We start from the raw sequence: 26772 nt of genomic DNA, 5'->3' as shown, positions 1-26772 counted from the left end.
CAAAATGAGCGGAAAGTATAGGTAGATTGCACGCTGCAAGTGTCTTGTGCAAATCGTGTGTTGTCGTTTACCAGTGATTGTATTTCTCTTACCTACACATAAAAACAAAATTTTCGCATATCATAAGTTTTGGTTGTAGCCTTAATTATCGCTGCCTGTTTTCTGAATGTGTGATACACAGGCTTCTCTGGGTTCTTTTGTTTTTTGGACAAGACCGCTACAATTTTCAGCCCGTGGTAAAGCGTGAAGGCGCGACGTTTTGTTGAGGCCACTTGCATGCAGCGCCATTTTGTGATAATTCTTCATCGGAGGTTTGACCCATTCAAGTCTACCAGAGGACACACTTCTTTCTTCGATGCATCGCGGAATTATTTCCGCATTTGAAGGCTCTTGAGAAGGCTGGGAAGTTGCTCAAGGGTACGTTCACCCTGCAAGAGATGTAAAAATATGGAGGCGGAAGTTGTCTTCATCAGTATCATATACTCTACAAGTAGACACAGTGAGGTATTACTGAGAAATTAACAAAACCCACAAGGTGTGGGCAGTAAATCGCCCTCTTCGTGGGAACTCTGAATTTGTTTTCTGCAATTGAATACAACTGAGCTATCCCGAGAAAGTTAAAAAAACAGGCATGTTGAGCAAAGTCTGCATTAGTGGCGTACATTAAATATATAGGTACATTAAATATATAGACTTTGTTGTCGTCCTAACGCTGGTATTACCCGCCGTGGTTGCTCGGTGGCTATGGTGTTGGGCTGCAGAGCACGAGGTCGCGGGATCGGCCACGGCGGCCGCATTTCGATGGGGGCGAAATGCGAAAACACCCGTGTGCTTAGATTTAGGTGCACGTTAAAGAACCCCAGGTGGTCAAAATTTCCGGAGTCCTCCACTACGGCGTGCCTCATAATCAGAAAGTGGTTTTGGCGCGTAAAACTTCAAATATTATTATTATTAACGCTGGTATTTACAAAACTATCAGAATAAAAAGAAGTACCGATAGTAATTGGAGAGCACCGTGCTACGCGAGTATTCTAGCCGAAGCGTTGCAGATGACGAAAGCAAATGCACCTGCCGACGTCACCCGAGCGTCATTGACAGCGCCACTATGAGTCTCATACTAAGCTCATTACAGCTGCACCACTATGGCAACGATGATGGCAGTGTAACGACGGCAAGATGGGTAAACCCGCGGTAGGGCTCAATATGTGTCCAAGGCATTCTGCGGCTGAGCACAAGGTCGAGAGTTCGGTTTACGGCTGCAACGGCCACGTTTTGACGCGAACGAAGTGCAAAAAAAAACCAAGCTTAGTTTGAGTGCCTTGAGTGCACATTCAAAACAAGAATACAATGGTTAAAATTATTCAGAGCCCACACAGTGGCGTCCCTTAGAACCGACTGTGTCGCCATGCAATTGCTGAGTGGTTAAACCCACCATTTTATCTAACGGCGGCTGTATATTGCGTGGAACCTCCGTTGAAACCTGGGTCACAAGCACGAGTCCTTTATTTTTTGTAGAAGTGTTTGCCTTCTATGAGGAGAAACATGCTGTTAATAGCTGTTAATAACATGCTGTTAACAGGCACTAAGGAAGCTTGGGGTACCCTTACAAGTATGACTTCAAGAAAAAAACTGTGCTACAAACATTTGACGCTTGATTGGCATCTAGGCCACGCACGTGTTGCTAGAGTATGCCAAGTTAGAAAGCACCGAAACAGCTTCAGATGCGCCACCTGTTTGAACGTCCCTCAAACTCTCTGTATCTCTCTAAGTCGTGGAGAGGCAAGGAGAATGACGCTGCCAAAGTGTTCCGATTCTAGCATTTCGCCAAGTTCTTGAGTTGCTACGCTTGACATCTTACCTGTATTTGCTGGGGCAGTGAGGATTGTACTGTATCTGTTGTACCAGAAACTTCTTTCTCGAATTCGTGCACCACATCTGCTCATTTAACGTTTGCAAGTGAAAACAAAAGAAGGAAATTTCAGGTTATTACAAGTGAAACAAATTACAGAACATGAGCATATCCTAAGGTGTGAATGTTAGGTCCTTACGTTACTTGCTTTGGCGCTTCTTGCTGTATTTTGATTCGCAAGTTATTGATATCGGCACACCGATTTAGCTTCAGCTCTCTGTGTTCGAGGGATTCTTTTAATTCAGCACTAGTCCATCTGGTTGCTAAAAGCGATTGACTCCAGAGGTGGAAGGTCCCCCAATTCTTGCAGAATCTCCTCAAAGATCTTGTTGCTTCGCTAAGGTAAAGTAGGACATTAGAAGCGGCCGTATCCCGAATACTTTATCAGCTTTATCTTTATCTTTATCTTTATTTAGCTTTATCCCGAATACAGCGAAGCGACAGTTTTCTGCTTGTCAGATTCTCAGACGCAGTAAGCAGAGCCTTCGCCTGAGCACTTGTGCAAAGTGGAGAATGGGCTGGTGCCGACTTTGCCAGGGGCAATGCTAGCTTGGTGTTAAAACTGAAAAAGCGACCACCTGGGCAAACTTTGGGTTTGAGAACTTCGTTATTAGGGAAATAATAGCAAAATAAGGCACCTTCGGTTACCGTGCCTCGAATAAATTAAATTTTGCAGTCTTCGAGTTGGAGAAACGCCTTATGTGTTTTCATATGAATATACAATGCTGAAGTGTAATATTGTAGCCAAGTATAATAAAAATAATTTTTGTTACAGAAATCTAACCATCTTAAGCTAACAATGGAACATAGTGCAGAGACTATTGATAGCGGCGCACGCAATGTTCTTGGTATTTACTCCTTACGCTCACCATGTTAATTCAGCAATGAAGCAGGATGCCGAAATCATCAATATAGCTAAATAGACATGTGAGAGCTCGTTTTCAGTGAGATTTTATGAGGTTTAGGCAGCCGGTTTTATGCTTGTCCAGCACTCACCAGGGCGTTAGAGATGAAAAACAATTGCCTCCCTGAATACTTCTTTAAGCCTGGAAGTCGCTCGTCTCGCACCTTGGAACGCCTGAGCATAGCCTCGTACGTCTAAAACAAAGAGATAACTTTTCATGCATCTTTCAATTTGCCCATTATGCAAGTTGCATTGCATGATTGACTAGAGCTTCAGGTATTTCTTGATTGTTACATCATGCGATGTGAACCTCAGAACGCGTATGAGAAGGCTTTTATTGTGGCCGTTTTACGTGTTCAAACCCCGATCTGATTATGCGGCGCTTATTACATTAAAAATACAATTTATGCAGTGCTAACATTGAGTCGTAATGAAGGCGAGAGTTCGCTATTGCGAAGGCTTGCTGTCTAAGGAAGACTTACAACGCGGAATGCTGCATAATATTCCTATATTAACACGAATGGCCTCAGGACATGACCAAGGCAAACTTCGCTATGTTTTTCTATAAGTTTGTGAGGTTTGCCACCTCTCAAGGGCCGTCTAGTGTTTTAGCCGAAGATAATCGTGGCTTACGGTATGAGAAAGGAGGAACTAGTAGGTAATCCGCTGCGTAATTTTATGAACAGCGAGACTCCAAGTTGTTAGGAAAGTTCAGTGCTCAACGGTCCCTTTGCTTAATTTTCGGTCGGCAAGTTACTGCGCAAAGGGAGATAGGAACACCGCACATAAATACAGAGAGAGCCGGGACAGTATGCTTTTTCATTTACTTTCAACTTTCTCAGTGTTCTTTTTTGTACAACTATGAAGCTGACTATAGCGTGCCAAGATGTTTTATATACTGTTTGTTTCTGGTAATCAAATTTGAAGTCAACACAACTTCGTCACTCTGGGCGATCACCAGTAAAGGGCACTGTTCTTTTTTCATCCATGCTATATTGTTCTGGGCACATGAGACTGTCACTCGCGCTGGACTGGAAAGCATTAGTAATTTTTCCACAACTTTTGTAATAGAAGTACAATACACTTTCGCCCAAGCCATCAGAAAATGTCGCATGCGTATTTCGCGCAGGAAACTGGCACCGATCGCACAAATACTCGCAAGCTCTTTGAGAATACGAATGTAACGCGCACGTTCGTAATGCTTTAAATAGCGTAAATGATGTGATATTTTGCGTGAAATAAAATTGTGATGATGCCAGGGTAATCGAATGCTTAATCAGGCATAACGCGGCCAGGCAAGCGTAACATACTGACGCGAATGTTTAGATGTAGACGCGGCTCTTACTAGCGCAGAACACGCTCTTCCAGAACGTAATAGTTGCACTCAATTTAGGTGTCGATGTAGACACGGGAAGCTACAAACCTCACCTATTCTGCGGCACTATCTGACGGAAGTTATAAGTTAGTGATTTCAGCGATGGTCAAGGCAGACTGTCTAAAGTTTGGGATGACATGCTTCGGTAGCTCAGTGGCTGTGGCATGGCGCTAATGAACACGACGTCAATGGGGCTTCGATCTCAGCCGCGGGGATCGCGTTTTGACGGGCGAAGTGCAGAGACACTCCTGTACTTATCTTTAATTGTACGTTAAAGATCCACATGACCAAGATTATTATTGAGCAACCCACTTCGGCGTGCATCATCAGGAGATCGTATGGTTATGGCACGTGCAAATCTAGGATTGAATTTAAGTTTTGTATGCTATACACAAATCGTACATCTATGCGTATCTGTGATACATAGTTTCTACGTGCTGTTTCATTCATGTTATTGTCTGGACAAGTAAACCAGTTTCGTCATTTTTGTGGTGGAACGTGCTTGACTGCACCGGATCCGCATATTCTACCTTTTTGTTCACTGTATACTACTTTTACGTTTTGCTGTTTTGATGTCTACTGATGTCAATCCTACCCTGCCACGGCCGCTGCGTGGGGCTAACACTATTGTAAATAAATAAATAAATAAATAAATAAATAAATAAATAAATAAATAAAGTGCGCATTGAAGTGCTAGTAGATATCATTCGTCTGCGAAGTGGTAATTTTCTTACTGCACGCAACTTCGCTACAAAGAATCAGCTGGTTTTGCGCGACGTCATTCGGAAATGCTAGTCCAGTGAATTACCTGAAAAGCCAGTCGGATGGCTGCGTTGTCCGCAATGTTTTCTCCAATCGTATTCCTTCCGTTGAGCTTGTTCATGTGAGGGAGAAAAAAGGCATACCAATTTTACTATATCGCTGATAACATACTTAGCTGAGGCTCTCACTGAGGTACTTACTGACAATATGTAACGCTCTAGAATATCGAAGTGTGCAGTGTTAACACACGCACCAAGAGTAAGCAAATGGTTGTCAAGAGAATCCGTAGGCTTTCCTTTTCTAGTTTTTAGTTTTTCACATTGAATTTGCATTTGCACATTAACCTTTATGGAACTGCTCTTTACGTGCCATAGCGCGCTCTTTGTTTTAATTCCTGCGTAGACTTGTAGCCTGTGGAGAAGTTGCCTTTGCATATACTTTCACGATGTCTTACGTTCTTGTTAAACTATAGGCTGGGGGCGTTTGATGCTGCTCTCGAAAATTCCAAGTATACTTGCAGTGGACAGAAGTTTGTTACTTTATGATTTAGTTCTGACTGAGCAGATCACTGTTTTAGCAGAAGTGAAACGGACAAAGATGCCATTGAAGGGATAGCGGAAATTAGCGTTCCAATATCTTACATGTAGAAGCAATTATGAACAGGGAAATCAAAATGGCGGGAAGGAAAACACGGTGCCGGAGGGAGTCGAACCGCCCACCTGTGACCGGAGTTAGCGTATAACTCATTACTGATAGAGCTGTGATGGCCGCTTGTGCCCCGTCTTATTCGTATACAATTTGTGTTCATAAGCGGAGCAGATAAAATATACCTGGGACTAGGTTTGCAACACATACCCAAATACCCTAGAAAGAGGATGGGGGCACAGCGGCCTGCCCCAGTTCAATTGTCGGTTCGACTCCCACCGATGGCATCTTAATTATCGTTTAATGCGTTCAGAGTTCTTTGGGAACCGACCGCGATGGTTTCTGAATGTCGAAGTGTCGGGAAGCCGAGAGAGAGAGAAAGAAACATTTTCTTCTAGCATACCCCTATTGTGTCCCTCTCCATCCCGCTATGTATCCTGGTAAAGAACCACTTTTTGCCACCAAAGCTGTCCTAGGTTTTTTTAACGATGTGGTCTTGCATGTTAATAGCCCAATAGTTTCGTAGCGCATCCTCTCTCCAGAAGATGCCGCTCTTATAGTAGTCCTTGTATAGCACACGCCTTCAGGTCCTTGCGCCTCAAGGGCTCTGTTAAAGCAGTAGTGCTTTTTGGAATTTTTTTGTCTGTGACCAATTTTAGTACATTGTAATTCTTTCACAGTGTATCTTTCGTGTCCTTGGCACACTTCATAGTCATTGCCGGAATTTTATTACATGTAGCTTTTACGCACTTTACAGCGTCCGTCTTTTAGGCCCCTTTACGGCCTTGTCACATTCATTGCTCGTAATTTATCGCTTCACTTTGAACTCATTACTACTGGCCTGGCGCTCTTTGCTGATACTTGGCCTTTGCGCGACAAAACACCATATTCATCAATTTTAGGATTTTTTCTTGCAGCTGTCTGAAAAAAAAAAAGATTTTGCCACTGAAGCAATGACAGAAGAGACTACAAACCGATAGATTTGTGGTCTTATCAACGATGCCGTTGTACTGGTCAATAAAGCATTGTGCTTGCTTCAAAAAGCGCTGCCATGTGCTGTTGCTCCACCATTTCCGTAGGCTTCCCATCGCGTCATACTGACCACCTATAACAATGAAAAATAGAGCCTCTTTGTGATCTAGTTCAGGTGTGCTTGCTTAAGGTTGCGAGAATTGCCCGAAAATAGTGACAATTCAAGTACCTATAGAAGAAAGTGAGGCGGGCTCTTCTTGAGCCTATGTTTCCATGTTATCCCAGTTAATAAAAAACGAATACAAGTGTTGGAAATGCCAGCGAAGGTGATGTTTACTTCGTCTGCAGGCTATTGCTGCTGGTGAGGATACGTGTAACATAAACGCGCGATCATTTACACCCCACTCTATTGACCTTCATTTTAGCCTTTGCAAGAAACTTTGCCGTGAGCATAGAGTCTCCTACAAAAATTACTACACAAGGAGCTCCGGTGCTATGCTGTGTACGGGAGCTGCAAATATGGTAGTTGAAGCAATGTCAGGATGTGGGTTTGCCTAAACGCCGTACGGTTATGGCTTCAAACGGCCTTGCAACTTTGCAGATTGATCACTTTCAACAAAACATTTCCCGATAAATGCTAGAATATGCAGCGATTGCTTTTGTTCGCAAAGATTGATTGCCTTACCGTGTTTAGGAAACTGAGTTTTAGAAAATTGGGGACCGTAAATCCTAGTAAATAATCTCGCAAAAATGCATTAAGGCGCAAGCACAACGATTAGACAAATCCGCGCACTTACCGTCATTAGTAGCTTAATGGTCGCAGGTCAACAATACCCTGCAGTTATATTTGTAGGGAACTCTATGGCCTAGAGCTTCCAAGCTTAATTTGTTTAGAAAATAACGCCATTACGTAAGAAAGGTGTCATTACAACATTCCCTATCGGTTATGCATACGCGAGCGCATCTGAAAACGAAGCGGAGGGACCATCTGATACATTTCAAGAACGGAATTTCGCGATAGTATGCTTGTTTCAAGTTCTCTTAATCTTCCATGTTCTCATAGAAAATTTACCATGAATGAAACATCTCTAAAATGTATTGTAGATATTTCAATTAGTCAAACAATGCCCGTACCGCATTTGGACGATTCTAACGTGAACCCTTTTCTAATAAAGTGCGTTGAAATTTTGCGTGCGCGTTACAAGTTAAATAATTCTACTCAAAATCAAAAACGACACCGATGCTTGCTAAAGAAAAAACTAAATGCAAGGCAGCTATAGGCACACTGTCATCGAACAGACGTTGTTTTGTTATGGCTTATTTTTTTTTAGGGCGCCATCATCCAGGTTATTGTGTGCCTGTCAAAGCGCTTCTGCTCAACCAGCTTTTTTCGAGGTAGTATACTCGCAGAATGGCTACGAGGCATCCATCAAGCATAAGCTGATTCTTCTGGCAGAACAGGGTAACAGGACAGCGTCGCGTGTGTTAGATGTTCTCGAGACATGTGTCCCCGACTGGCGGCGACAAATGAAACAAATTTTCGACTACAAACTTCGAGAAAGGGCTTTCCTGGCCCTCGGCATGGACGATTACTCCCGCAACTGGAGGACCCACTTGCTGGGTATGTCAAGGAGCTACGTGCGAACTGACTACCTGTCTCCTCAGAAGTTATCAAAGTCAGGGCCCTCTATATTGGCAGGGCCTAGAGCATCCCTAGGACTTGCTTCCAAGCCAGCAGGAGCTGGGCTTAGAAGTTAATGAGAACGAACGGCTTTTCACTTGGGCGACAAACAAGTATGTGCCAAAAACTCACCGAAGTCAATCGAAAGGAGGTAATGCAATTCCAGCGACTTGTTATAAAACTTCGTCATTCGAACTACTACCCCATTGAGTAGGTCGGAAACGCTGACTAAAACGCCCTTCTTTTTCTTTAGATGCCCTCGAACTACAGAGTGGAATCGATAGGTGCTCAGCAAGTACGGATTCTTTCCTCTGGCAACAAAGAGGTCCGAGTCACTGCCATGATCTGCTGTACCATCGGACGGACACAAGTTGAGCCCCCATTTGAGTTTTCAAGCGAAAAGCGGTGACGAAGAACATTACATTCCCCGATAATGTGGTTGTTCGAGTGCAACCGAAGGGCTGGATGAAGACCGAGTTAATGATGGATTGGATTGACTCGGTGTGCCGAAATAGGCCAGCAGCCCACCGTTGTGGGCGCCCAATGCTGGCGCTCGATCTCTTCAGTTTCCACATCACTGATCGCATGACAGCAAAACTCGCGGCCTGCCAAATCGACCTTGTCATAATTCCTGGCGGCACGACATTTCAAATCCAGCCTCCGGACGTTTGCCGAATTAAGCCTATGAAAGACCGCGTCCGTACAGCCTAACATGACTGGCCCGAGGAGAAGGCTTTCACACAGTCGGGTCGTCTGAAAAACTTGACGCTTGGAGAGACCGCAAGGTGGATTCATGGTGCGTGGAATACCTCCAGCCGCATATGGTGGTTGCGCAAGCGTTCAAGAAGTGTGGCATTTATAATGCATTAGATAGAACTGAAGATGACCTTCTGCGTCGGCAGACAGCGAGAAGGAGGTGCCATCGGACTCCGACAGCGATTAGGCACAAAGCTTCAGCTCTGTACGTGTCTGTTTGCATTTTCATGCTCCGTAAAATTGTTTCAACATGTTACGCATCCACTCAGGTTTCGTGAGTTCATGTGCGCGCTCGAATCGGCACCATGTTTCTTTTTTTTACATATGTTGATAGTTTAACTTCTCTTCACAATGGCGGGCGCCGTAAAATCACGAAAATACAGTACTTATAATTTTAGTGTTAGCGGCCAACTGTGGTAATTTCTTTCATAAATGAGCTGCAAGTGTATGCCGCGAGGTACCTTTCGACCTACATACCCGTGTCTACTCACACTAATATGCATTTGGCGGTTAGTTATTTTGCGTTTTAGGAGCTTTCAAATGTGTACGTCGCAGTGGCCTACTAAATCCTAAAAAGTGTACACCTACCGTAATCGTCGAACCCATGTGTCAGCTCGTGACCGACCACGAAGCCAATGGCGCCAAGATTTATAGATCTGGAGGGGTAAAGTGACGGAAATGAACGCGTGAATATTATGTAAGCGGCGGATACCAGCATTACTTAGGGACAGAGCCCATCACAAATAGCGACATACGCTGGTAGGCCATCCTTGTAGAATACTCCTCGGAGAATTCCTGCAGGAATAACTGCAAGAAATTGAGAAGCATGCCTGTTACGAGCCTCTTGCGTTTAGAATGCCGGCAATAATTTTATTTAGATGCTCTCAAAAGAGTACTCGTTCTGTATCTGATCATTTTACATCGCTATATTGCATGTTTCTTTGTAGGCCGTTCCATATCTCCTGCTTTAATAAATACACCTTGACGTAGGAAATTTTCTCAATTGATCGCACTCCGTCCTTGAGGTCACTATGGCGCTTTTATAAAATCTGGTGTGCAGACATGGGAACAATTTTCGGATCGTTGACTGTAGGTATGCTAAGCGCGTCAATCTCTAGACGTTAGGTGGTAAATTTTCAATTCACTGTCAGCGTTTCAACTTCGATTATCTAGTTACGTGCTTTAGTATTATCTGAATTGGGTATGTTTCTGCTGTGCTATTCATTTTTTTACGTAAGCATAACATTAATGAGTACCAATTGCGAATTCTTTCCGGGAGGATCCTTATCAAAAACTATCGCGTTTTCCACATTCAAAAATCTCATGAGAACATATATCTTTGTCCTATATAGAGACTTCTATGTTCCCATATATCACATGAGTAATTGTCTTATATCATATGGTGAAGACTCCGCATATTACGCTGGATATGCCACGTATATTATAGAGAAACATGCAGGTTTATATACGTAATTTCTATATGTTCCTATTAACGTACGAACCTTTACGTATGATACAGGAAAATGAAATAGTCTTTTCTATGAGAGATTATGTTCATATACTTGTCACGGCGTTCATATGGGACATGCGCCATAAATGTACTGAGGAATCCACGGCTTTTATTGCGATAGCACTTATATGGAAACTCCAGGCGCATTTTGACTGTTGCCGTCGCCGTGAGGTTCCGTATAAAGTCCAAGGGCGATAAAATTGTTTCCGCCCGACGTGTGTACGCGTGAAAGCGCGCGAGGGTGAGCCGGCGATCGCGGCTCAATCTCGCGCACGCAAGGGAGGAAAGCGAGGACGAAGCGCGCCGTCTTTCTTAGCATGCAATGCTCCGGAGGAGAAGAGGAGGGAGAAGGGCGCGTTCTGCTCCGAGGCGCTCCGGGCGGCCGCGCAAACCCACCCGGCCAGCCGTATCCGAAAATCCGTCTGCGACGGGGACCGACTCTGCGACGCGCTGTGTTTTCGCAATTTAGTTTGCGTTGATGGGAGACGCAGCACTAAGGCCACTTCGCTCACTGCTGCTGCCGCGCTTCCTCACTCCAGTTCTTTGACAGGAAGCTTCCGCTGTCATTGAGTGAGATGTTTTCATGTTTGTCGGTGCGCGCTTGACACCATGCTTGTTAATTTAGTTTCTATGCCTATGTTTATAAGTTTATACGGCCTATAAAACTGCTATCCTTACTTGGTATAGTTTTCTGCTAATTTGCTATCTCAATCGCTGCTTTTAGCCACCCAATCACAGCGCCACCCAAAGAAATAAAAATAACCATAACGATCGCCTTCGCGCCTCCCTGGCTGCACGGTTATAAGGAAGTAAAGACTTCGGGTGGATGGAATGGATTCGAATCACGTTACGTGCGTATGCGCATGCTGCCTGTGAAACCAGGATGCCTTCTAGTCGTCTGTCTTACTCGCTGGTAGTCAGCTACTCCGCTTAACAAAAGGCGCTGCATTATTTGTGTGCGCGCGCGCTTTTGTGTGTATTCGTGCGTGTACTCGTGTTTCTACCCTCTGTGCGCTCAAACAAAGCTTCGCAGTATGCAGATTTCAACTCGTTGTATCGGCTAGATTTTTTATAGGAATCTGGGGCACGAGATCTCGTACCACAGAAAGGAGTACCTAGTCTCCAAAACAATCGTCTTGCACTATCATCATTAACGTGAATCGTTTATTCTAATAGACAGTTGATTAGTTATTTAACGACACGGTGGCGTCAAAGGAACCCAAGTCTGTGCAGCACAAATACCGGACGGTTAGCTTAGCTTACTCATGTCGTTCGCTTCTGGATTGTAATAAGCGTTTACAGCAGCAGGGCCATTCGCCCACCTGGAAAAAAAAAGAGTGAAAATTCAGAATTGGTAAATATATGTGAAAGAGGATCGACGGAAATGGTTCGAGACATAAAATATGCAATTATATTCACCCTTAAGAATGCTCTGCATTACAGGCTCTTAAAGATTACCGCCATGTTTCCTTTTCTGCGGTGGCATGTACACTTTTTTTAATTCAGAAACTTCTTGTTTTTTTTTTGATAAACTGAACGCGGTTTAGTGTGTTGTCGTGAGGCCTCAATCGTCCAATGGGCGTCTAAAACATCTTTGTGTGTTGTGTGTGTTCTGTGGGTTGAAATGGGGTGGGGGACTGTGCATAGCGTTCTTTAGCGTACTATAACAGTGCGGGTAGGCTTGCTGGTGCAAGGCGATATATCTGGCTGCGTATTGATTGAAACGACGACTTAGCCGACAGGTGGCATAGCTATCTGCATCGAGTGGGATATCCAAAGTAAGATATACTTGATGCATTATACACTGCTCTGAAATATATGCCATTAATGTGTAAGCAACTCTCTTGCGAAACCGTCTTAAACAATTCAACAATTTCGCGTATGGTTAATACAGTTATCAGATTTTTCCGTTTCAAATGTTCAGGAAGATGAAGTGTACGTAAGTGCAACATGTGTTCATGGCGCAGAAATACATATTTCCACTTTTTGCCAATACATATTTTCTATTTTATCAATATTTGTCTTTTTTTAAAGAAATGTGATGTCCAAAATAAAAATTATGCTTTCTAGTGTGACTGGAATTTTACTTCCTCGCTTACATGCAACAAACTTGTCTCTGATATATTCCTGGGTTGTCTCATCAGAGCATTTCTACGTTTTACATGCCTGTGAATAGAGAAATTTGAGTTAGCCGTGAGCTGAAGCTTTCTGTAAAACGTTAACGATGCGGCAGTCTTCCTCCTGCCGTTTGTAAAAGTTTCTGCTGTTATGCAATTACAATTTGTCTGTCTTTACTCTCAAAACACCGACAATTTGCATCATAGCACACGTAAGTAAACTGTTTTATTAATTAAGCAGGTGCTATCTTTTAATATCTTAATAAATATAATCTGTTACACGTGGAGATGAAGTAAAGAAAAATTAGCAAACTATTAACGCCTATGCCGTGCTACGTGTAATAAACAACACCGTGATACTCACTTGTGTGCTCTGTTAAAAGGACGGCGCAGATCTTGCAGAGCACGTCTCCTGTCGTGCTGTTCTAGTTCTTCGTAGATTTTCAGAAACGGATCGTCTCGACTAAGTTGTCCAAGCTGAAAGAATGGGACGTCGTTACCTGAATATAATTGCTTTGAAGAGGTGCTTAGCTTACGTTTTTGTAGAGCCTCTCGAGGTGTTTCATATTGAGCATCCATGGAGGGTAACCGATCTTTGCCCTCATTTCTTTCAGCTGTCATAGAGGGAAACCATCGGGTGCAGTTAAATTGTCACGAAATTTTAGTTTTAGGTACTGAGAGGTACGGCTGGTGTTCAGTTGCAAAATACCGTAATCGGTTGATATTTTTTTTATACAAGAGTGTCCCGGAACCGCAGTAGGGGTAAATATATGAAACATGTCGCTACTTATTCAAATCTTTGTCAAGACAATAAAATGGCATGCTAGTCGTCCAGCGGTTCTTCCAGTCATCCTTCTGTCCTTGAATGGACGCTAGCCCCACTGCGATCTTTTCACAGCGGAGGGCGACGAGGGCACTGTTGCAGTTTTTGAGGGCAACATAATTGGACATGCGGCTGTAGCCTGAACAGATGTTTATACTGCTCCAAGTGCTACTGTGCTTTACGGTGACGGTATGCGGTGACCGTGAGCGACTGTGATTGTATGTCTATGCTCCTTTCTTTCTTTATCTCTACTTTGCTATCACTTTACCTCCCCCTACCTTCTCTGCCCAGCGTAGGGTGGTAAACCGGATGTTCCCATCTGATTACCCTCCCTGCCTTTCCCCTTTCTTCTCTCTCTCTCTCTCTCTTCGAGAATATATACAGGGTGTCCCAGCTAAATTTAGCCCAAGTTTGAAATTATGCGAATGCCACGTAGCTGGACAGAACCAAGGTAATGTTGTTTGCCGTCGCTTGCAGACATTCAAATTATTTTTTTTAAATTCTGCCTAATTAGATCATTAGACTTAATTAGGCTTCTTCTAAAATAATATAACTAGATGAAAAGTGCCAATGAGAAAGTTGTAGAGCGACGTAAAAAACTCCCGACACAGCTTTTTGTTGCTCAATACGCGCTACATAAAAGTTTTTCCCGAGCGGGAAAGAAGCCCGCGAATACACGCAAAGTGCCTCAAGTGGCCAGGATGTCATGAACGCAATTTAACTCATGGATCCGGGACCTGCCAACGTATTCTTTAATTGGCCCATTTGCCGCTTAATCGCTAGTGAATTATTTTTGCAGGGACCGATTTTAGTGTGAAAAGTGGGCTTCAGCGCCGGATGTGAAAGAAGACGGCTGTTGGTGCTTGCGCCCGCCTTGCTTTACGATCGACCGAGCTACTTTCGCGACTCTCTGTTCGTGGCATAGATCACACTTAGGACAAAATTTGTAGTAAGCATGGATACGTTGTTTTAAATGTGAAAGATAACTGTTAAAAGAATAAAAGGACCCGTCACGCACAGGTTCTTACGCAGGTGAAATAATGAGTGCACCTTGTGCAGAGCCCTCCTCTGAGTGCATTGATCCATCCAGGTAACTCGCTTCAGCCTTCTTTGTAGGGTCCTTCTCATACGCTGAACTATTGCTTGCACCTGTAAGTAAAGAGCCTGAAAACCCCGCAGCTGTGCTTCCTGTTAATGTACTTAGCGTGCATCGTAGAAACTGCTTAGAACGACTGAATATTATTAATGTTAGCACGGACAGACCGTACTGAAAGGTAAGCGAGCAAATGCGGACACAAGTGGAACTAATGGCGTTTGCGCTGTGCTCTTGATTGTGCATGTGGGCGTGCTTGTATGTCTGCCTTTCAGTGCCATGTATAAGCGACACTGGTCGTCAAGACATAGAAGAGGTGGTAAAATTAACTTTTGTCCTGCTTGACGACAGTCAACAAAGTGCTTGCAGAAATTGCTGAGGAGTGAAAAGTGTTGAGGGCTAAATCAGAAAGTTAGTGGGCTCCAAACCTATGATTTCGGTTGGCGCAAGGAAGGTGTGTATTTCCGGGTGACATGAAAACACCTCCGTCGTGCAGTCGAATTTCAACACTCTGTTGATGTTGCCGATAATGTCGGGTGTAAAGAAAGAATGACCCATGTGCTGTCATTAGCATATTTCTTCTTTGGACTTACGTTCCTCTTGGCGTGCGGGGTAAATTTTTTTCTGACGTAAAGCTGGCCGACAACTTCCGACATGCGCGTTTTGAGAAACTTGATGCACGTTTTCCATAGGGGTATGTGCCCCTTATTTCCGTACGCAGCCTTTATGAAAGCTTGCATGGCGTCTCGAAATTTCTTCGATGCATGATAGGCCCACTTTTGCATTGCGCGCCAGCCGACGTAGTTGTATAGTGTGCACCTGCGTTAGAGCAACAATACATGTGAGAAATCGACGGAAGCGTTCGAAGCTAGTAGCAATGCTATTGGGTGCCTTGCGATTAATCACACACTTCAAACGGAAGAATAAGTTCTGACGTTCGTGAAATCATCCAACTTACTCTCTTTGTCAGTGCTATGTAGACTCCTGCGGTGAATTGCTTGAAATAGCAAGAGAACAACTCCAGCATTTGTCTAATTAATTCTCGTTCAACTGCCAGCCTTAAAGGATATGCTGATATTATCGAGCCCAAGGCGAGAGGAACATTACTGCTGACCATGACAGCGCCAAGACGCCACTTGTTTTAAGGAGGCACTCGGCAAGCGGCACAGCAGCTGGGCGGCGTGTTGGCGTGAAGTTTTGGCGGCGGCTTTGCACGTTCTTTCTGTCTTTTATCCTGTTGAGAGAAGCTCGAGTGGCCCTCGATCAGCAGCTCAAATACGAAGTCCTGTTGTGTGCCGCACTGTCGTTCCTGCTACACAGGGACGGAGGAAATAGTTAGCGGGGGCTTCTCATTTTACCAACGAAACGCTCTCGTATGCGAGAAGCATTTTTCCCCTCAAGACATCGTTCACAGCGATATTTATTTGTTTCTGAATTTTCTTTGAGGAGCATGAAATCATACACGAACAATTTTTACGCATGCAATTTGATTTATAACCTGCACAGTACGAACTTTTCTCTGTCTGAGTCGAAAATTACACACCTGAAGCCTATGCTGAGTTTCGCTCACTCTACGGTCGTTCACAAAGCGAAAGTAAACAGTTGAGCATTGTGCATATAACTGAATTAAGGCTGTGGGACTCTAGTTGTACGTAAGTCAGAGGAAGCTAAGTGTCGCGATAAGGAAAATAATTTAAAAATCTGAACTAGAAAGTTATCACTGGGAAACTGATCGGCGTAGCATTAAGAACAGAAGTGGGATTTCCGAGGAAATATAATGCAGGCATACTCAACTCCGGTTGATATATCGACGTAAAGCGAAGGATCCTTGGTGGGATTGACTCATTAACCACGTATTTGTGTATATTAGGTGTGGGTTTATTTGGGTGTATGTATTCGTATAAAGCGCAGTACGTTTGTTTATTACACTTTGGCTGCCTTAAAGGGCACAAGTTTCACAGCCGTCTACATGCAGACGGCACTAAGACTCTGCGAGCACACATAATCGCTGCTAATTGCATCGGTAAGCTTAGCCTCTCGAGGTGGCCAAATCGAGACGCGACAAACGCTTCAACATGCTGGTTTGCCCGCGTTAAAGGGGGTCCTGTGACGCTTGTCGACGCATGCGCCCGTTTGCTTAAAGACCTAACAACGCGTGCGCTTACCGGCGCGCCTTGCGGTTGCGGTGCCTCGCGAAGAATGCCGGTTTGCATCTACAAGGGATGCGCCCAAGCGCGCGTTCGCCTGGCTTACTCTAGGTCACGGAGGAAGGGCCACGGAGGAAAGAAAAAAAAACGGCGGATCCCACGCACTGTGGGAATCGATGTAAGCTAAGCTTTGTATGCTCTTTGCTTCGGTTGCACGATAATCGGCGGTGACTTTGGAGTCGAATGTGCAATTTCTTCAGCGGTGAGTCCAGTACGAGAGTGGTGAGTTGATGTAAAACGTTCCCTTGCGTGCACCGCTGCTCTTTGCGTAGTCTGCAGAACGCACAGGGAAGCGGGTTTGCTTGAGGAATTCTAATGCGTCATTGTTCGTAACATCTGAGAGCGTTGAACGTTAGCATTGCCTCACATCGCACATCGCATCGTGGCAGAAGCGTTAAAGCTTAATTAAATTATGGGGGTTGTATGTGATTCAATTAATTATTGTATTTGCGTGTATACATTGTATGCATAAATTCGCGGTCTGCACCACGTTTCGCTGCGTAGCGAAAACACTCCTATTCCGTGCGACGCTTCTTTCGGGCCTGAGTGTCCTCGACGCCGAGTGCATGCCTTGAAACCATTTTGCTGGCGCGTGCTCACGTGCTCCTTCCGCACACGTGGCCAGCACGCTGTAGAGACGCCAGCCCCAAGCGCTCTCTTCAGGCTACGGGCGATTGTCAACACGCAACCTCACAGACCAGCACCTTCATTTCTGTCGCACAGGAAAGCAAGCAGAGCATGCGCAATACGCACAAACTGTTGCACGCTGGCGCGGCGGTTCCGGCCGGAAAACGTAAAGAAAAGCATATTCTCACTTGACATCAGTCTTCTTCACTACATGCTCATTGTACCACGCCCTAACTGCGTAGCAAGGCACGTCTAAATGCCAAGCACCCAAGCAACGATACCTGTCTGGAACAGATTTCCGTGCTTCCGCCACGCCTGGACGCGTAAAATCCTGTCTGCACCATCTGCGCATGCGCAAGCGCGCCGGCAAGCGTACGTGGAGTTTAGCCTTAATGGTTTCAATATCTGACACATGTGTTTAAGGTCGTGTGTTCGGATGCTGCCGTCGAGTAATTTTGGTAATGTTGCCTTATATATTTATAACACCGTATTGATGAGGAAGCCGCAAAGCCGCTTGAAGCCAAAAGAATTAAGTTTAAGCAAATGCATTTACTAAACGTCATTCCTATGCTGCCTAAATTGCGCTGCTTCCAGCTCCCGTAGAAACTAGTGCCATAGTTATCTCTAATAACTATTGCATGAAACTCTGTGCTCGAATTGGTAAGCCCCTAGAGTTATCCGTTCCAAATTAACACTACGGCCTTCATCCTGTTAAATGCGTTCGGCGTTAGAAGCGAGATACCTACGAAAAAGTGCCTCGAACTCGACAGCAAAGCTTTGCAAACAAATTAGCCTGTAGTTCCAATTGGCAATTCATAAAATTCGTAAAGGTAAATCGGATACTTCTCGAAAGCTGCGTCGATGCTGATTTGTATAACCACTGCAGCTACACTGCTTATGCAACAAGTAAGCCAATAATATATTGACGATTGAGAACATCTGCAGCAGTAATACGTTTGCGAAACAAATTACAAGTGACGAAATCCCTTTGACATAAGTTTTTGTCGATCCAGTATCATCAGACTTGAACAGCAAACTTACGTGCGTTTTTTCCGTAACATTGCACATCCAAATTCTCAACAGCTATTTTTTTATCGGGAACTCCGTGCGATAAAGAACCTTTTCACGGTCATCCCATCGGCGTTTGTTCCCATGGTTAACAGTTTGTTCACATGGTGATGTGCCCACTGCTTGCCTGAGCTGCCTCCGTTGCCCTCGTGTTTAAAATGAGTGCGCATGATGCCAGGCGTGGCTCAGCAAACCTCTGTTTGAACGGATATCGAAGAATATGACTCGGTCGACGAAAGGAAGCTTTGGTCACACCTTCAGAGGACTTGTAAAAGCTTTCGTAGCTCACTATGCCTCGTCCAAATGGTGGAAGCAGTGTATATAGAAGTGAGGCTAGAAATGTATTCCAAGATGTCCAAACTTTCCACTTCTGAAATAAATCGGGAACAGCATCTTTGGCTCGTCCCATTTTATTTGCCAAACACTTTGAAGCAACGGCATGTTATCTTTTTGACTCAGTAACGCTCCTCGTCTGATCAATATCGGTGACTATTTCATTCTTTATTCTCTGCCTAATAGCTCGAGGGTGCACTCAGTTGCGGTAGAGTTGTTTTTGCCGCACACCAGGTTGACGACCTGTGCTTCGTAATGGCTTGTAGCAAAGGTATATTAGCGCTAGTCATTCACTTCCTCTGTGCAGCTCCACTAAACGTTCATCTTAAAACATTCCTGTGCTACGGTATAGTGCATGACCCACGCTTCGGTGCATTGATTCAAGAGTGCGTCACTGTAGTCATTCTCGATGTGCGGGTGACATAGTTGGCGTAAGGTTGAAGGTAAGTTGGGGTAGATGTGTGTAGATATCGTGCAAGAAACTTACTATGCCAGACGGCGGCCTACTCTCTATGCCTGTCTGTGACGAGCGGTACTCGTTCTTGCCAGCGTTGCCTGGTTGAAATCATAGGAAGTCAGCGATACAAGGCTGGCGCATAAAACTTCTTTTTTTACATTCAAAGAAAGGCGTCGATCACGAAGGGCCGCCGAAATAGGCAATCCTTGAGCAACTGTGGTCAGTGAATTTGCCCGTACAAATTAATTTAATTCATAATGTGCCAGCCAACTATTGCACATGTTTTCCATCTGTCGTTCCAAATACTGAAGCGTAAGTTTCACGCAGTTCGTTACTGATAACTCAGATGCATTTCCGCACAGTTAGTGAGGCAGAAGCGGTGATGGTTTCTTATCCGCGCTCACTCGCTGAGGTAAAGCGTGGGGCACCGCCGAAAGAGCCATCTCCTTCCTCTAGAGCAAACTACTCCGCAAAATGGGTCTGTACAGCACCGCAGTTTTACCTCTAATATTCGCAGAAAATAAAAGTGTACAGATCCAAACAGGTTTGCTCACAGTTACAGGAAATGGCGCCTGTTTGATTCGAGACATATGAAACATTAGTGGAGCATGCACCGCGCCATCAAAAATAGGCAGGGATGCGACGCCTACAGGGGTGATTGGCATTCACTGCGCACTTTGTACAGGCCAGTTTCGCCTAACTGAAAGTTTGTTGAATTGTCGCTATGCGGGTGGCCTTCGTTTTCGAAACGATTTCAGCACCCTGTGCGCCCCGGATGCCGTTGGCTGCAATATCGACAGTGCCAAGTAAGAGATGTCATTTAAGATTAATACGTATGTTGTTTCTTGGTAAGGCGCATTTTCCTCAAGTTCACTCTTGTAGCACGAACCGGATCATGTGCAGTAGCCGCGGTGGACAGAGGGAAATTTGTGAAGTTTGCGCTACAGGCGATATACCTATTGAAAAATGCACTGCGTAATCTGAGCCGCCCGCAGATACCCATTTGGGCGCCATGAGAGGTGCGTATAAGAAAATTTAACTTATGCATACACCAAGTTACTCTGGACGATATGTTAGCACTTGGGATGCTCTATGAACCGGCGATGTTGTTTCCTTTTGTTTTCTGCAGACTGCGCGAGACTTGATTGCTGTTCTCGCTCCACTACGCTGACGTCACGCTCCGCTCCACAACTACTGATATTGCTTCCTTCAAATCCCTTCTTTCTTATTCACAACAAGCAATACTTTTTTTGGCCTTCAACAATTCCAACCCCTCATGTGATCTCCTGCATTGAGACCTTTGAAACAAATAAATAAATGAATAAATAAATGAATAAGTAAAACGCTGGATGTTTCTACTAACGGGTCAGTGGTGCGTAGCAACATTGTTGTCGACGCGAAGTAAGGGCTGGCGAAAATGCTGACGACTTCATTTTCCGTCAGCGTTATGTTAACTGCACGGAATTCTTTGTTGAGAAGGTCCAACAAAGGAAGCTGAAAGAAGAGAGAACTGCGTCGGAACAAGAAAATGTCAATGCAAACACAATCAAGTCTACAGCCATTTTGGCTTTTACATATTAGACGCAGAAAAACAGGCCACCGACCATAGTGACATTCCGAAACAGACTGACGTTTCGGCTTCCGCATGGAAGCCTAGTTTACAAAGAACAGGGCTCAGGAAACAAGGTTCAGAGCGAACGAATGAGGAAGGCGAAATGTCGAATTCTTTCTCAACACAACTTTGGTCGCATTTCCGTTCCTCAGTTTGTAACATGAATTTATTTTCTGACTAGATGACTCCTTCAATTGCAGATTATTGCAATGCTTGAGCCCGCCTGGAAAGCTGGCTTGATGACACCAATTTTAGCGTTTCTGGTACAAAAAGCCTCTTGATCGGCCTTTCCTTCAATAGCGTCTTATAAAAGCGTCGTAACTGTTCTTTGTTACACATGACATGGCTCTGACACAGGTCCTCTATCGTAGAAAAATTAGAGACGTGAGAATCGTAATCACTTGAATAAATCCGTATTACTCCGAGACTTCTAGGATATCTGAAAGACAAGAATAGTAGAAATTGGTGCTTAACTTTTATCAGGTCGGCCGTCTCTATACATTGAGCACCTCGAAGTGCTGGCTGCGCAGCGTGAGATATTCTCTCGACGTGTATTCCTACACGCGAGGCTTGTAAAGCAGCCATCCAAGCATCGTCTTGGCAGTTGAATAATGCCACGACGCGTAGCCGGGCCATGCCAATTTTGAGCTCATTTGATACGTTGCAACAAAATGGAGATTATTTTCTTACCCCTGGAAACGCCGCCTCGAGTACTTTTATCGTGGTTCTGTTATGCATTTTCCATTCATTTCGTCTGTCTTCTTCGGGAGCACTCCGCTGTCGGAAAAGGTAGAAAGGCGTAAATATTGCGCTTTATTCCAGTAAAGCCCACCTTAGCATATATGTGGCGCTTAGCCTGATGCCTCAAAATGCTCATTTACGCTTGAGAAACGTAACGCGAAGTCCATAGCTGTGCTTTAAGCCTACTGGAGTACAGTTCCCCTAGTGGAAATTTAACAAAGTGGTTACTCATTAATTACTGCACTTATTAGATTTTATCGCAGATTCTATTAATTTTTTGTTTGCCCAGAGGCACTCTACCTGATCAGAAATCTAAGTGAACAAATTAAATTTTTTCTTTATGCGGAACTGTACTTGTCAATACAGGGTAACGAAGAAAAAGAAACGTAAGTGTGATATTTGAAGTACGGCATGCTAATATTATTGTGTATTCCTTTACAGATGTTCTAGTGGCAGTCTTAGTCAGTCCCCAAATAAAAAAAAAGTGAATTGTTCTCTTTGAACTTCAGTGATAGCGAAGAGCTTTATTAAATACGTAGAAGGCTAACGAGCAAGTAACTTATGACTTATTATAAGTAGTAGTCTCGAAGTCAAAGTACTCCCTATAAATCGTGCTTTTGAACGCATCATGCGTACTCTTGGTCGATAAAACAATGATGTTCGCGAAAGGTGGCCACGATGACAACGTTTCCTTATTTAAAAGAAGGTACGGCGTCGTCCTTTGGCGGTGACCATCTGAACACGAAAAAAGTAAGGTAAGATAAGCTTGGAGGCGACAAGTTAAAGTTACGCGAAAAGTCAAAGATATAGATTCCATGTCCTCTATGCGAAAAATCAATACGTAGGCGGAATTCTTCGTACTATGGGCAACTCCGTGGTCGCACCAGGGATTGTCGGCTACTGTAGTTCACGAAAAACAAGTAGTCGACTCCGTCACTGAAGGGCTGAACAACGAACGAAGCCAGTTAACTAAACAACTAACTGTTCACTTCCACATGGTTACAGACTCAGCACGGATCTTTCATTTAGCTCACCTTGGCGAGTTCCCTTTCAAAAGCAAAAATGTTTTCAATGATGACCTTTATCATCTTCTCGTGGAGCCGCGGTTTCATGATGCGCAGTGCTGTTGCCATTAGCGTTTTATAAGCACTGACCAATGCGCGGTTTCTTTTCGTTCCTGGGTGCATGCGCTCGTTTCGTCCAAGTAATGGAAATGTGACTTGGTCCAGCTGTAATACCAACAGAAATCGACAGTCAGCCCGGCGTTGTGCATTCTATGTCTTGTTCCTTATAAGTGGCCCTAGTAAATGTAACATTTTTTTGCAAATATGAGGTGCATTAAAAAAATGTCGTGCCTTCTAGTTTCTCACATAAAGCAATAAAGTGCGGAGCTCTTCTTTCCGTGGATGTATAGAGGGGACATTCATGCGCATGCGTGAATTTTCTTCCGCCCGCAGAAAGCATCCTTTCGTGGTAGTAGGCCTATGAGTAACGTTGTGTAGCCGGTGCTTGCCGGTTTTGAAGTAAGTTCTCAAATGACAGAACAACATGAGTAGCACTGTTACACCAAATTTTGCCAAAAGCTTGGCGATACCCAAGTGGAAACTGTTCGAAAAATTCCACATGCTCTCGGGGACGATGCCATGGGTGTCTCACCAATTAAAGAGTTGCACAACCGCCTCAAATATCGCTCCACATTAGTGGACAGCAAACTGGGATCAGGCAGAACTTAACAAGCCGAAATTAGAATGTCATTGAGCAAGTGTGGACTTTGGTCACAAACGACCGTCGCATGTCACTCTGAGAACTTGCGAACGGGATAGGGGTAAGGATTGGACTAGTACATTCAATTTTGACCGACGATTTGGGCATGAGGATGGTGCCCACGAAATTCTTACCGCAACTGCTGACAATGGAACCCCAGAAATTCCGTCTCAAAATTGCACAGGACCTGATAGACAATGCAAACAGTAACGCCAACTTTCTGAACACCAGGTGATGGACGATGGGCTTATCGGTACGACTCAGCAACCAAGATGCAGTCGTCACAGTGGAAACGACAGACATCCCTGAGGCCAAAAAAAGTACGGCGAGTACGCAGCAATGCCAAGGTCATGTTGGCCGTTTTCTTCCGACTCCAATAGCCTAATACATCATGAGTGCGCCCAACAAGGCCAAATCATCACAAGGGAATACTACGAGTAGGTTCCTTGTCGCCCCTATGATGCTGTGTGGTGCAAACGACCGGATACGCGAGCCGCAAAAACTTGGCATCTCCCTCATGATAACGAAGCCGCCCTTGCTGGGCATCTTATTCCGACTTTCTTTGCCAAACACAACATTCCTGTGCTTCGTCAGGCTCCCTACTCCCCCGACGTCGCTCTATGTGACGATTGGCTATTTCCAAAGCTGAAAATGCCACTGAAAGGGACCCGATTTGAATTAAGAGAAGACATTATGCAGAATGCGATGGCCCGGATGATCACCATTCCAAAAGACGCTTTCCAGAAGTGTTTCCAACAATGGCGGGAGCACTGGGAGAACTACACGCATTACTATAGCGACTACTTTGAAAGGGATTAAGGTTTCGTACATCCTAATCAATAAATGTATTTCTGCTGACAAGATGGTTGATACTTTAGAAGCACATTTCATTTGTTTGGTGGAACTAATGTGAAACGGGAAACAATTAGGGAAGCTCGCATGGAAGGATATGAATAGTCCCATATCGTAACAGTGTCAAGAAGCTCGGCGGAAGGAATACTCGACGCTCAACCACTTTTGTTCTACACAGATTGCATTTGGTAAATTGAACATGTTTGCAAATATCAATCATTTATTTAGTGGAACAAAACATTGATGGTACACACTACTAACTCCTGTCATGTTCCCCAGTCTAGTCACTTGTACAGGCTCCTTATTACAAAACAAATAATCAACTACTGTTGTGCCGAGCATTTAGTTAACGAGGCACGTTTAAGGTTCTTTGCAGCATTTTATATGTGTTTTTATTTCATTCTATTATGCTGTTCAAACCGCAATGGTGACCTGATGAACCAGACGGTAGTACTGCGCGATTAAACTGCGCAAGGGGACGAGACACAAGAGAACACAAAACACCATGTGTATTGGGTGCGTTTTATTCCCGCATTGTCTTTTCGTGCTGCTTAATCTTCAATTCAAAGTTTTACGACACTCCATCTTAGGCTCAAGGAAAGCTGAGACAAGGATCAAGTGAATTTAAACTGCTGCATTGTCAATAACACTTAGATGTGTGTATGCATCGATATCACCTAAATATCATGTGATCGCACGTGATAGCCACTGTAAAAAGTCGAACTGTGAAACGAAAGTTGCCATTGCCCTGGTTCAACTCTTGACTGTTCTACTGGCTTAAGCCGCCCATCATTGGTATCATCATGTACGACCATAATAACAGCTTAAACTATATCTTCACCTCTCACAGGTTGATCACAAGACCGAAATTCCAGTGAGAATTTAAAGACAGCACCACTTCTGTCAGGAACCTCTTCTAGGGAGCCCGCGTCACATTACTATTCTTCCCAGAGTAAGGAAATGAAGCTTACCCTGATTATATGTGACGAGAGCTTTTCAGGATCTCTTGCAATAGAACAGTCGAAGAATGAAGACATTCCCGTAGTCAGCAGCACGTACTTGTAGTCTGGGAAGCGAACTTTTATTTCGTTTGACGAGCTTCTTGGACGGATTTTTGAATCATTGCACTCCGTCGCGTCTGGAGTAGAAGTGGTCATATGTCCTGTCCTCTCCTCTCTAGGTTCTGTAGAATAAATTTCGGTATTTGTCGGCGTCGTCCATGAGGATCCATACTGGATGGTTGATCGTGTCGGCTCTGTAGTCCAATTTACGAACATGGTCGCAGGTTCTGTAATATGCCTCGTTGTCAACACCTTTAAAGGCGTCGTGCGGCCATTGTAAGATTTCGTCTGGTCTCTATGTGACTCTGTCCACGTCGCCGTATCCACCAAGGGCCATGCTCCCAATCCATTTTTCGCCAGAAGTCTTCTAAGAAAGTAAATGCCTCTTTGTCCAGGATTACCTGTTACGTGGCGCAAGCGACAATTATCAATGTTATGTCTTTCAAGATTATTTAGAATTCACACCATAAAGGCTGGATTCATCAAGTTCGCGTATTTTGATTGGTAACGAGTGTTACACCTGTCATGAATATTTCATGGGGCTGCATATAGCGTATAGCATGTAAAAGAAAGAAAGGCCTATGGGGGGGTATACGGCAACAGGTACAAGCACTGGAATCAGTGGCGTCAAAATTTTATTCTTGAAAACATCGCAGGGAGCTTTTCGAAGAGGGTTTGATCGTATATCATTGCTCATAGGTTGCCCCATATTTAGTAAACTTGTAGAGCATTACAATTTGCCATGCACCAGGCAAGTAAATCATGCCATTTGCATGACGCTGTAGCCCTGTAAGCCTCGACTATTAATGTGATAAGTTTTTACGAGTTTTATTTGAAGTAAAGCGACTAATGTGGTTTAAGGACGTGACCATGTGTTATTTCTCCGAAGTGGACGTTCTGGTAGAACTTATCGCTCTTACGGCGTAAGCAAAGATTGGCGCAATGGTTGGCGCCACATAAGTTTCTTTGAAAATTGCACCAGAAAGAACGACGACGTAGGGCAGGAAAGAGCAGCAATTCTGCGAAATATAGGCCCAGTGCAAGAACGAAATATGCCACCATAAGTGCTGATTTTCTGCGCAGTTCAGGTCACATATTGAAAAACCCTCTTCATGCTTGTTTTCATCATGAATTGTGTGAACGGGCAGTAAATGATGCATTAAGGCTTGAAACAGAAATCCTACTACCGTCCAAAGTTTTGATTAGCTGACACGCTCCGTAACACCGAGTAAAGTTTTGCTTCAGAAATCAAATTCGCTCCCCAAACAATAGGTGCTGCTGAAACACAAGCGAACAGAAAAAGGAACTCGTTTATTAGATTTTGCTTGGAATGGTTATTAAAAATCAGAATTATGATATTACACACTTGAAACGTGGGAAGTGAAATGTAGAAATGGCGTACCGTTTGATGCGCAGGATTGATATGCAATTTTTGCTTTTTCATTGACGCTCTGTCGTTTTTTTCCTGAACGTATAGGCTTTCTGAGGATTGCTGAAACAGCC

General features: G+C 44.2%; 1 long non-coding RNA gene across 1 annotated transcript; it reads right to left on the bottom strand.

Moving 5' to 3' along the window:
- Positions 1 to 2937: 2937 nt before the first annotated feature.
- Positions 2938 to 6679, bottom strand: LOC142559629 (uncharacterized). Its single transcript, XR_012823179.1, has 3 exons — positions 6570 to 6679; positions 4997 to 5062; positions 2938 to 3007 (listed from the first exon to the last, which is right to left on the bottom strand). It is a non-coding gene; the product is annotated as an uncharacterized LOC142559629 (long non-coding RNA).
- Between the last annotated feature and the right edge of the window lie 20093 nt (positions 6680 to 26772).

The sequence above is a fragment of the Dermacentor variabilis genome, chromosome 10 (assembly GCF_050947875.1).
Source record: "Dermacentor variabilis isolate Ectoservices chromosome 10, ASM5094787v1, whole genome shotgun sequence".
In the NCBI taxonomy this organism is placed as follows: domain Eukaryota; kingdom Metazoa; phylum Arthropoda; class Arachnida; order Ixodida; family Ixodidae; genus Dermacentor; species Dermacentor variabilis.
The sequence above is the reverse complement of the archived record's forward strand: the minus strand, read 5'-3'. Positions and strand labels throughout refer to the sequence as shown.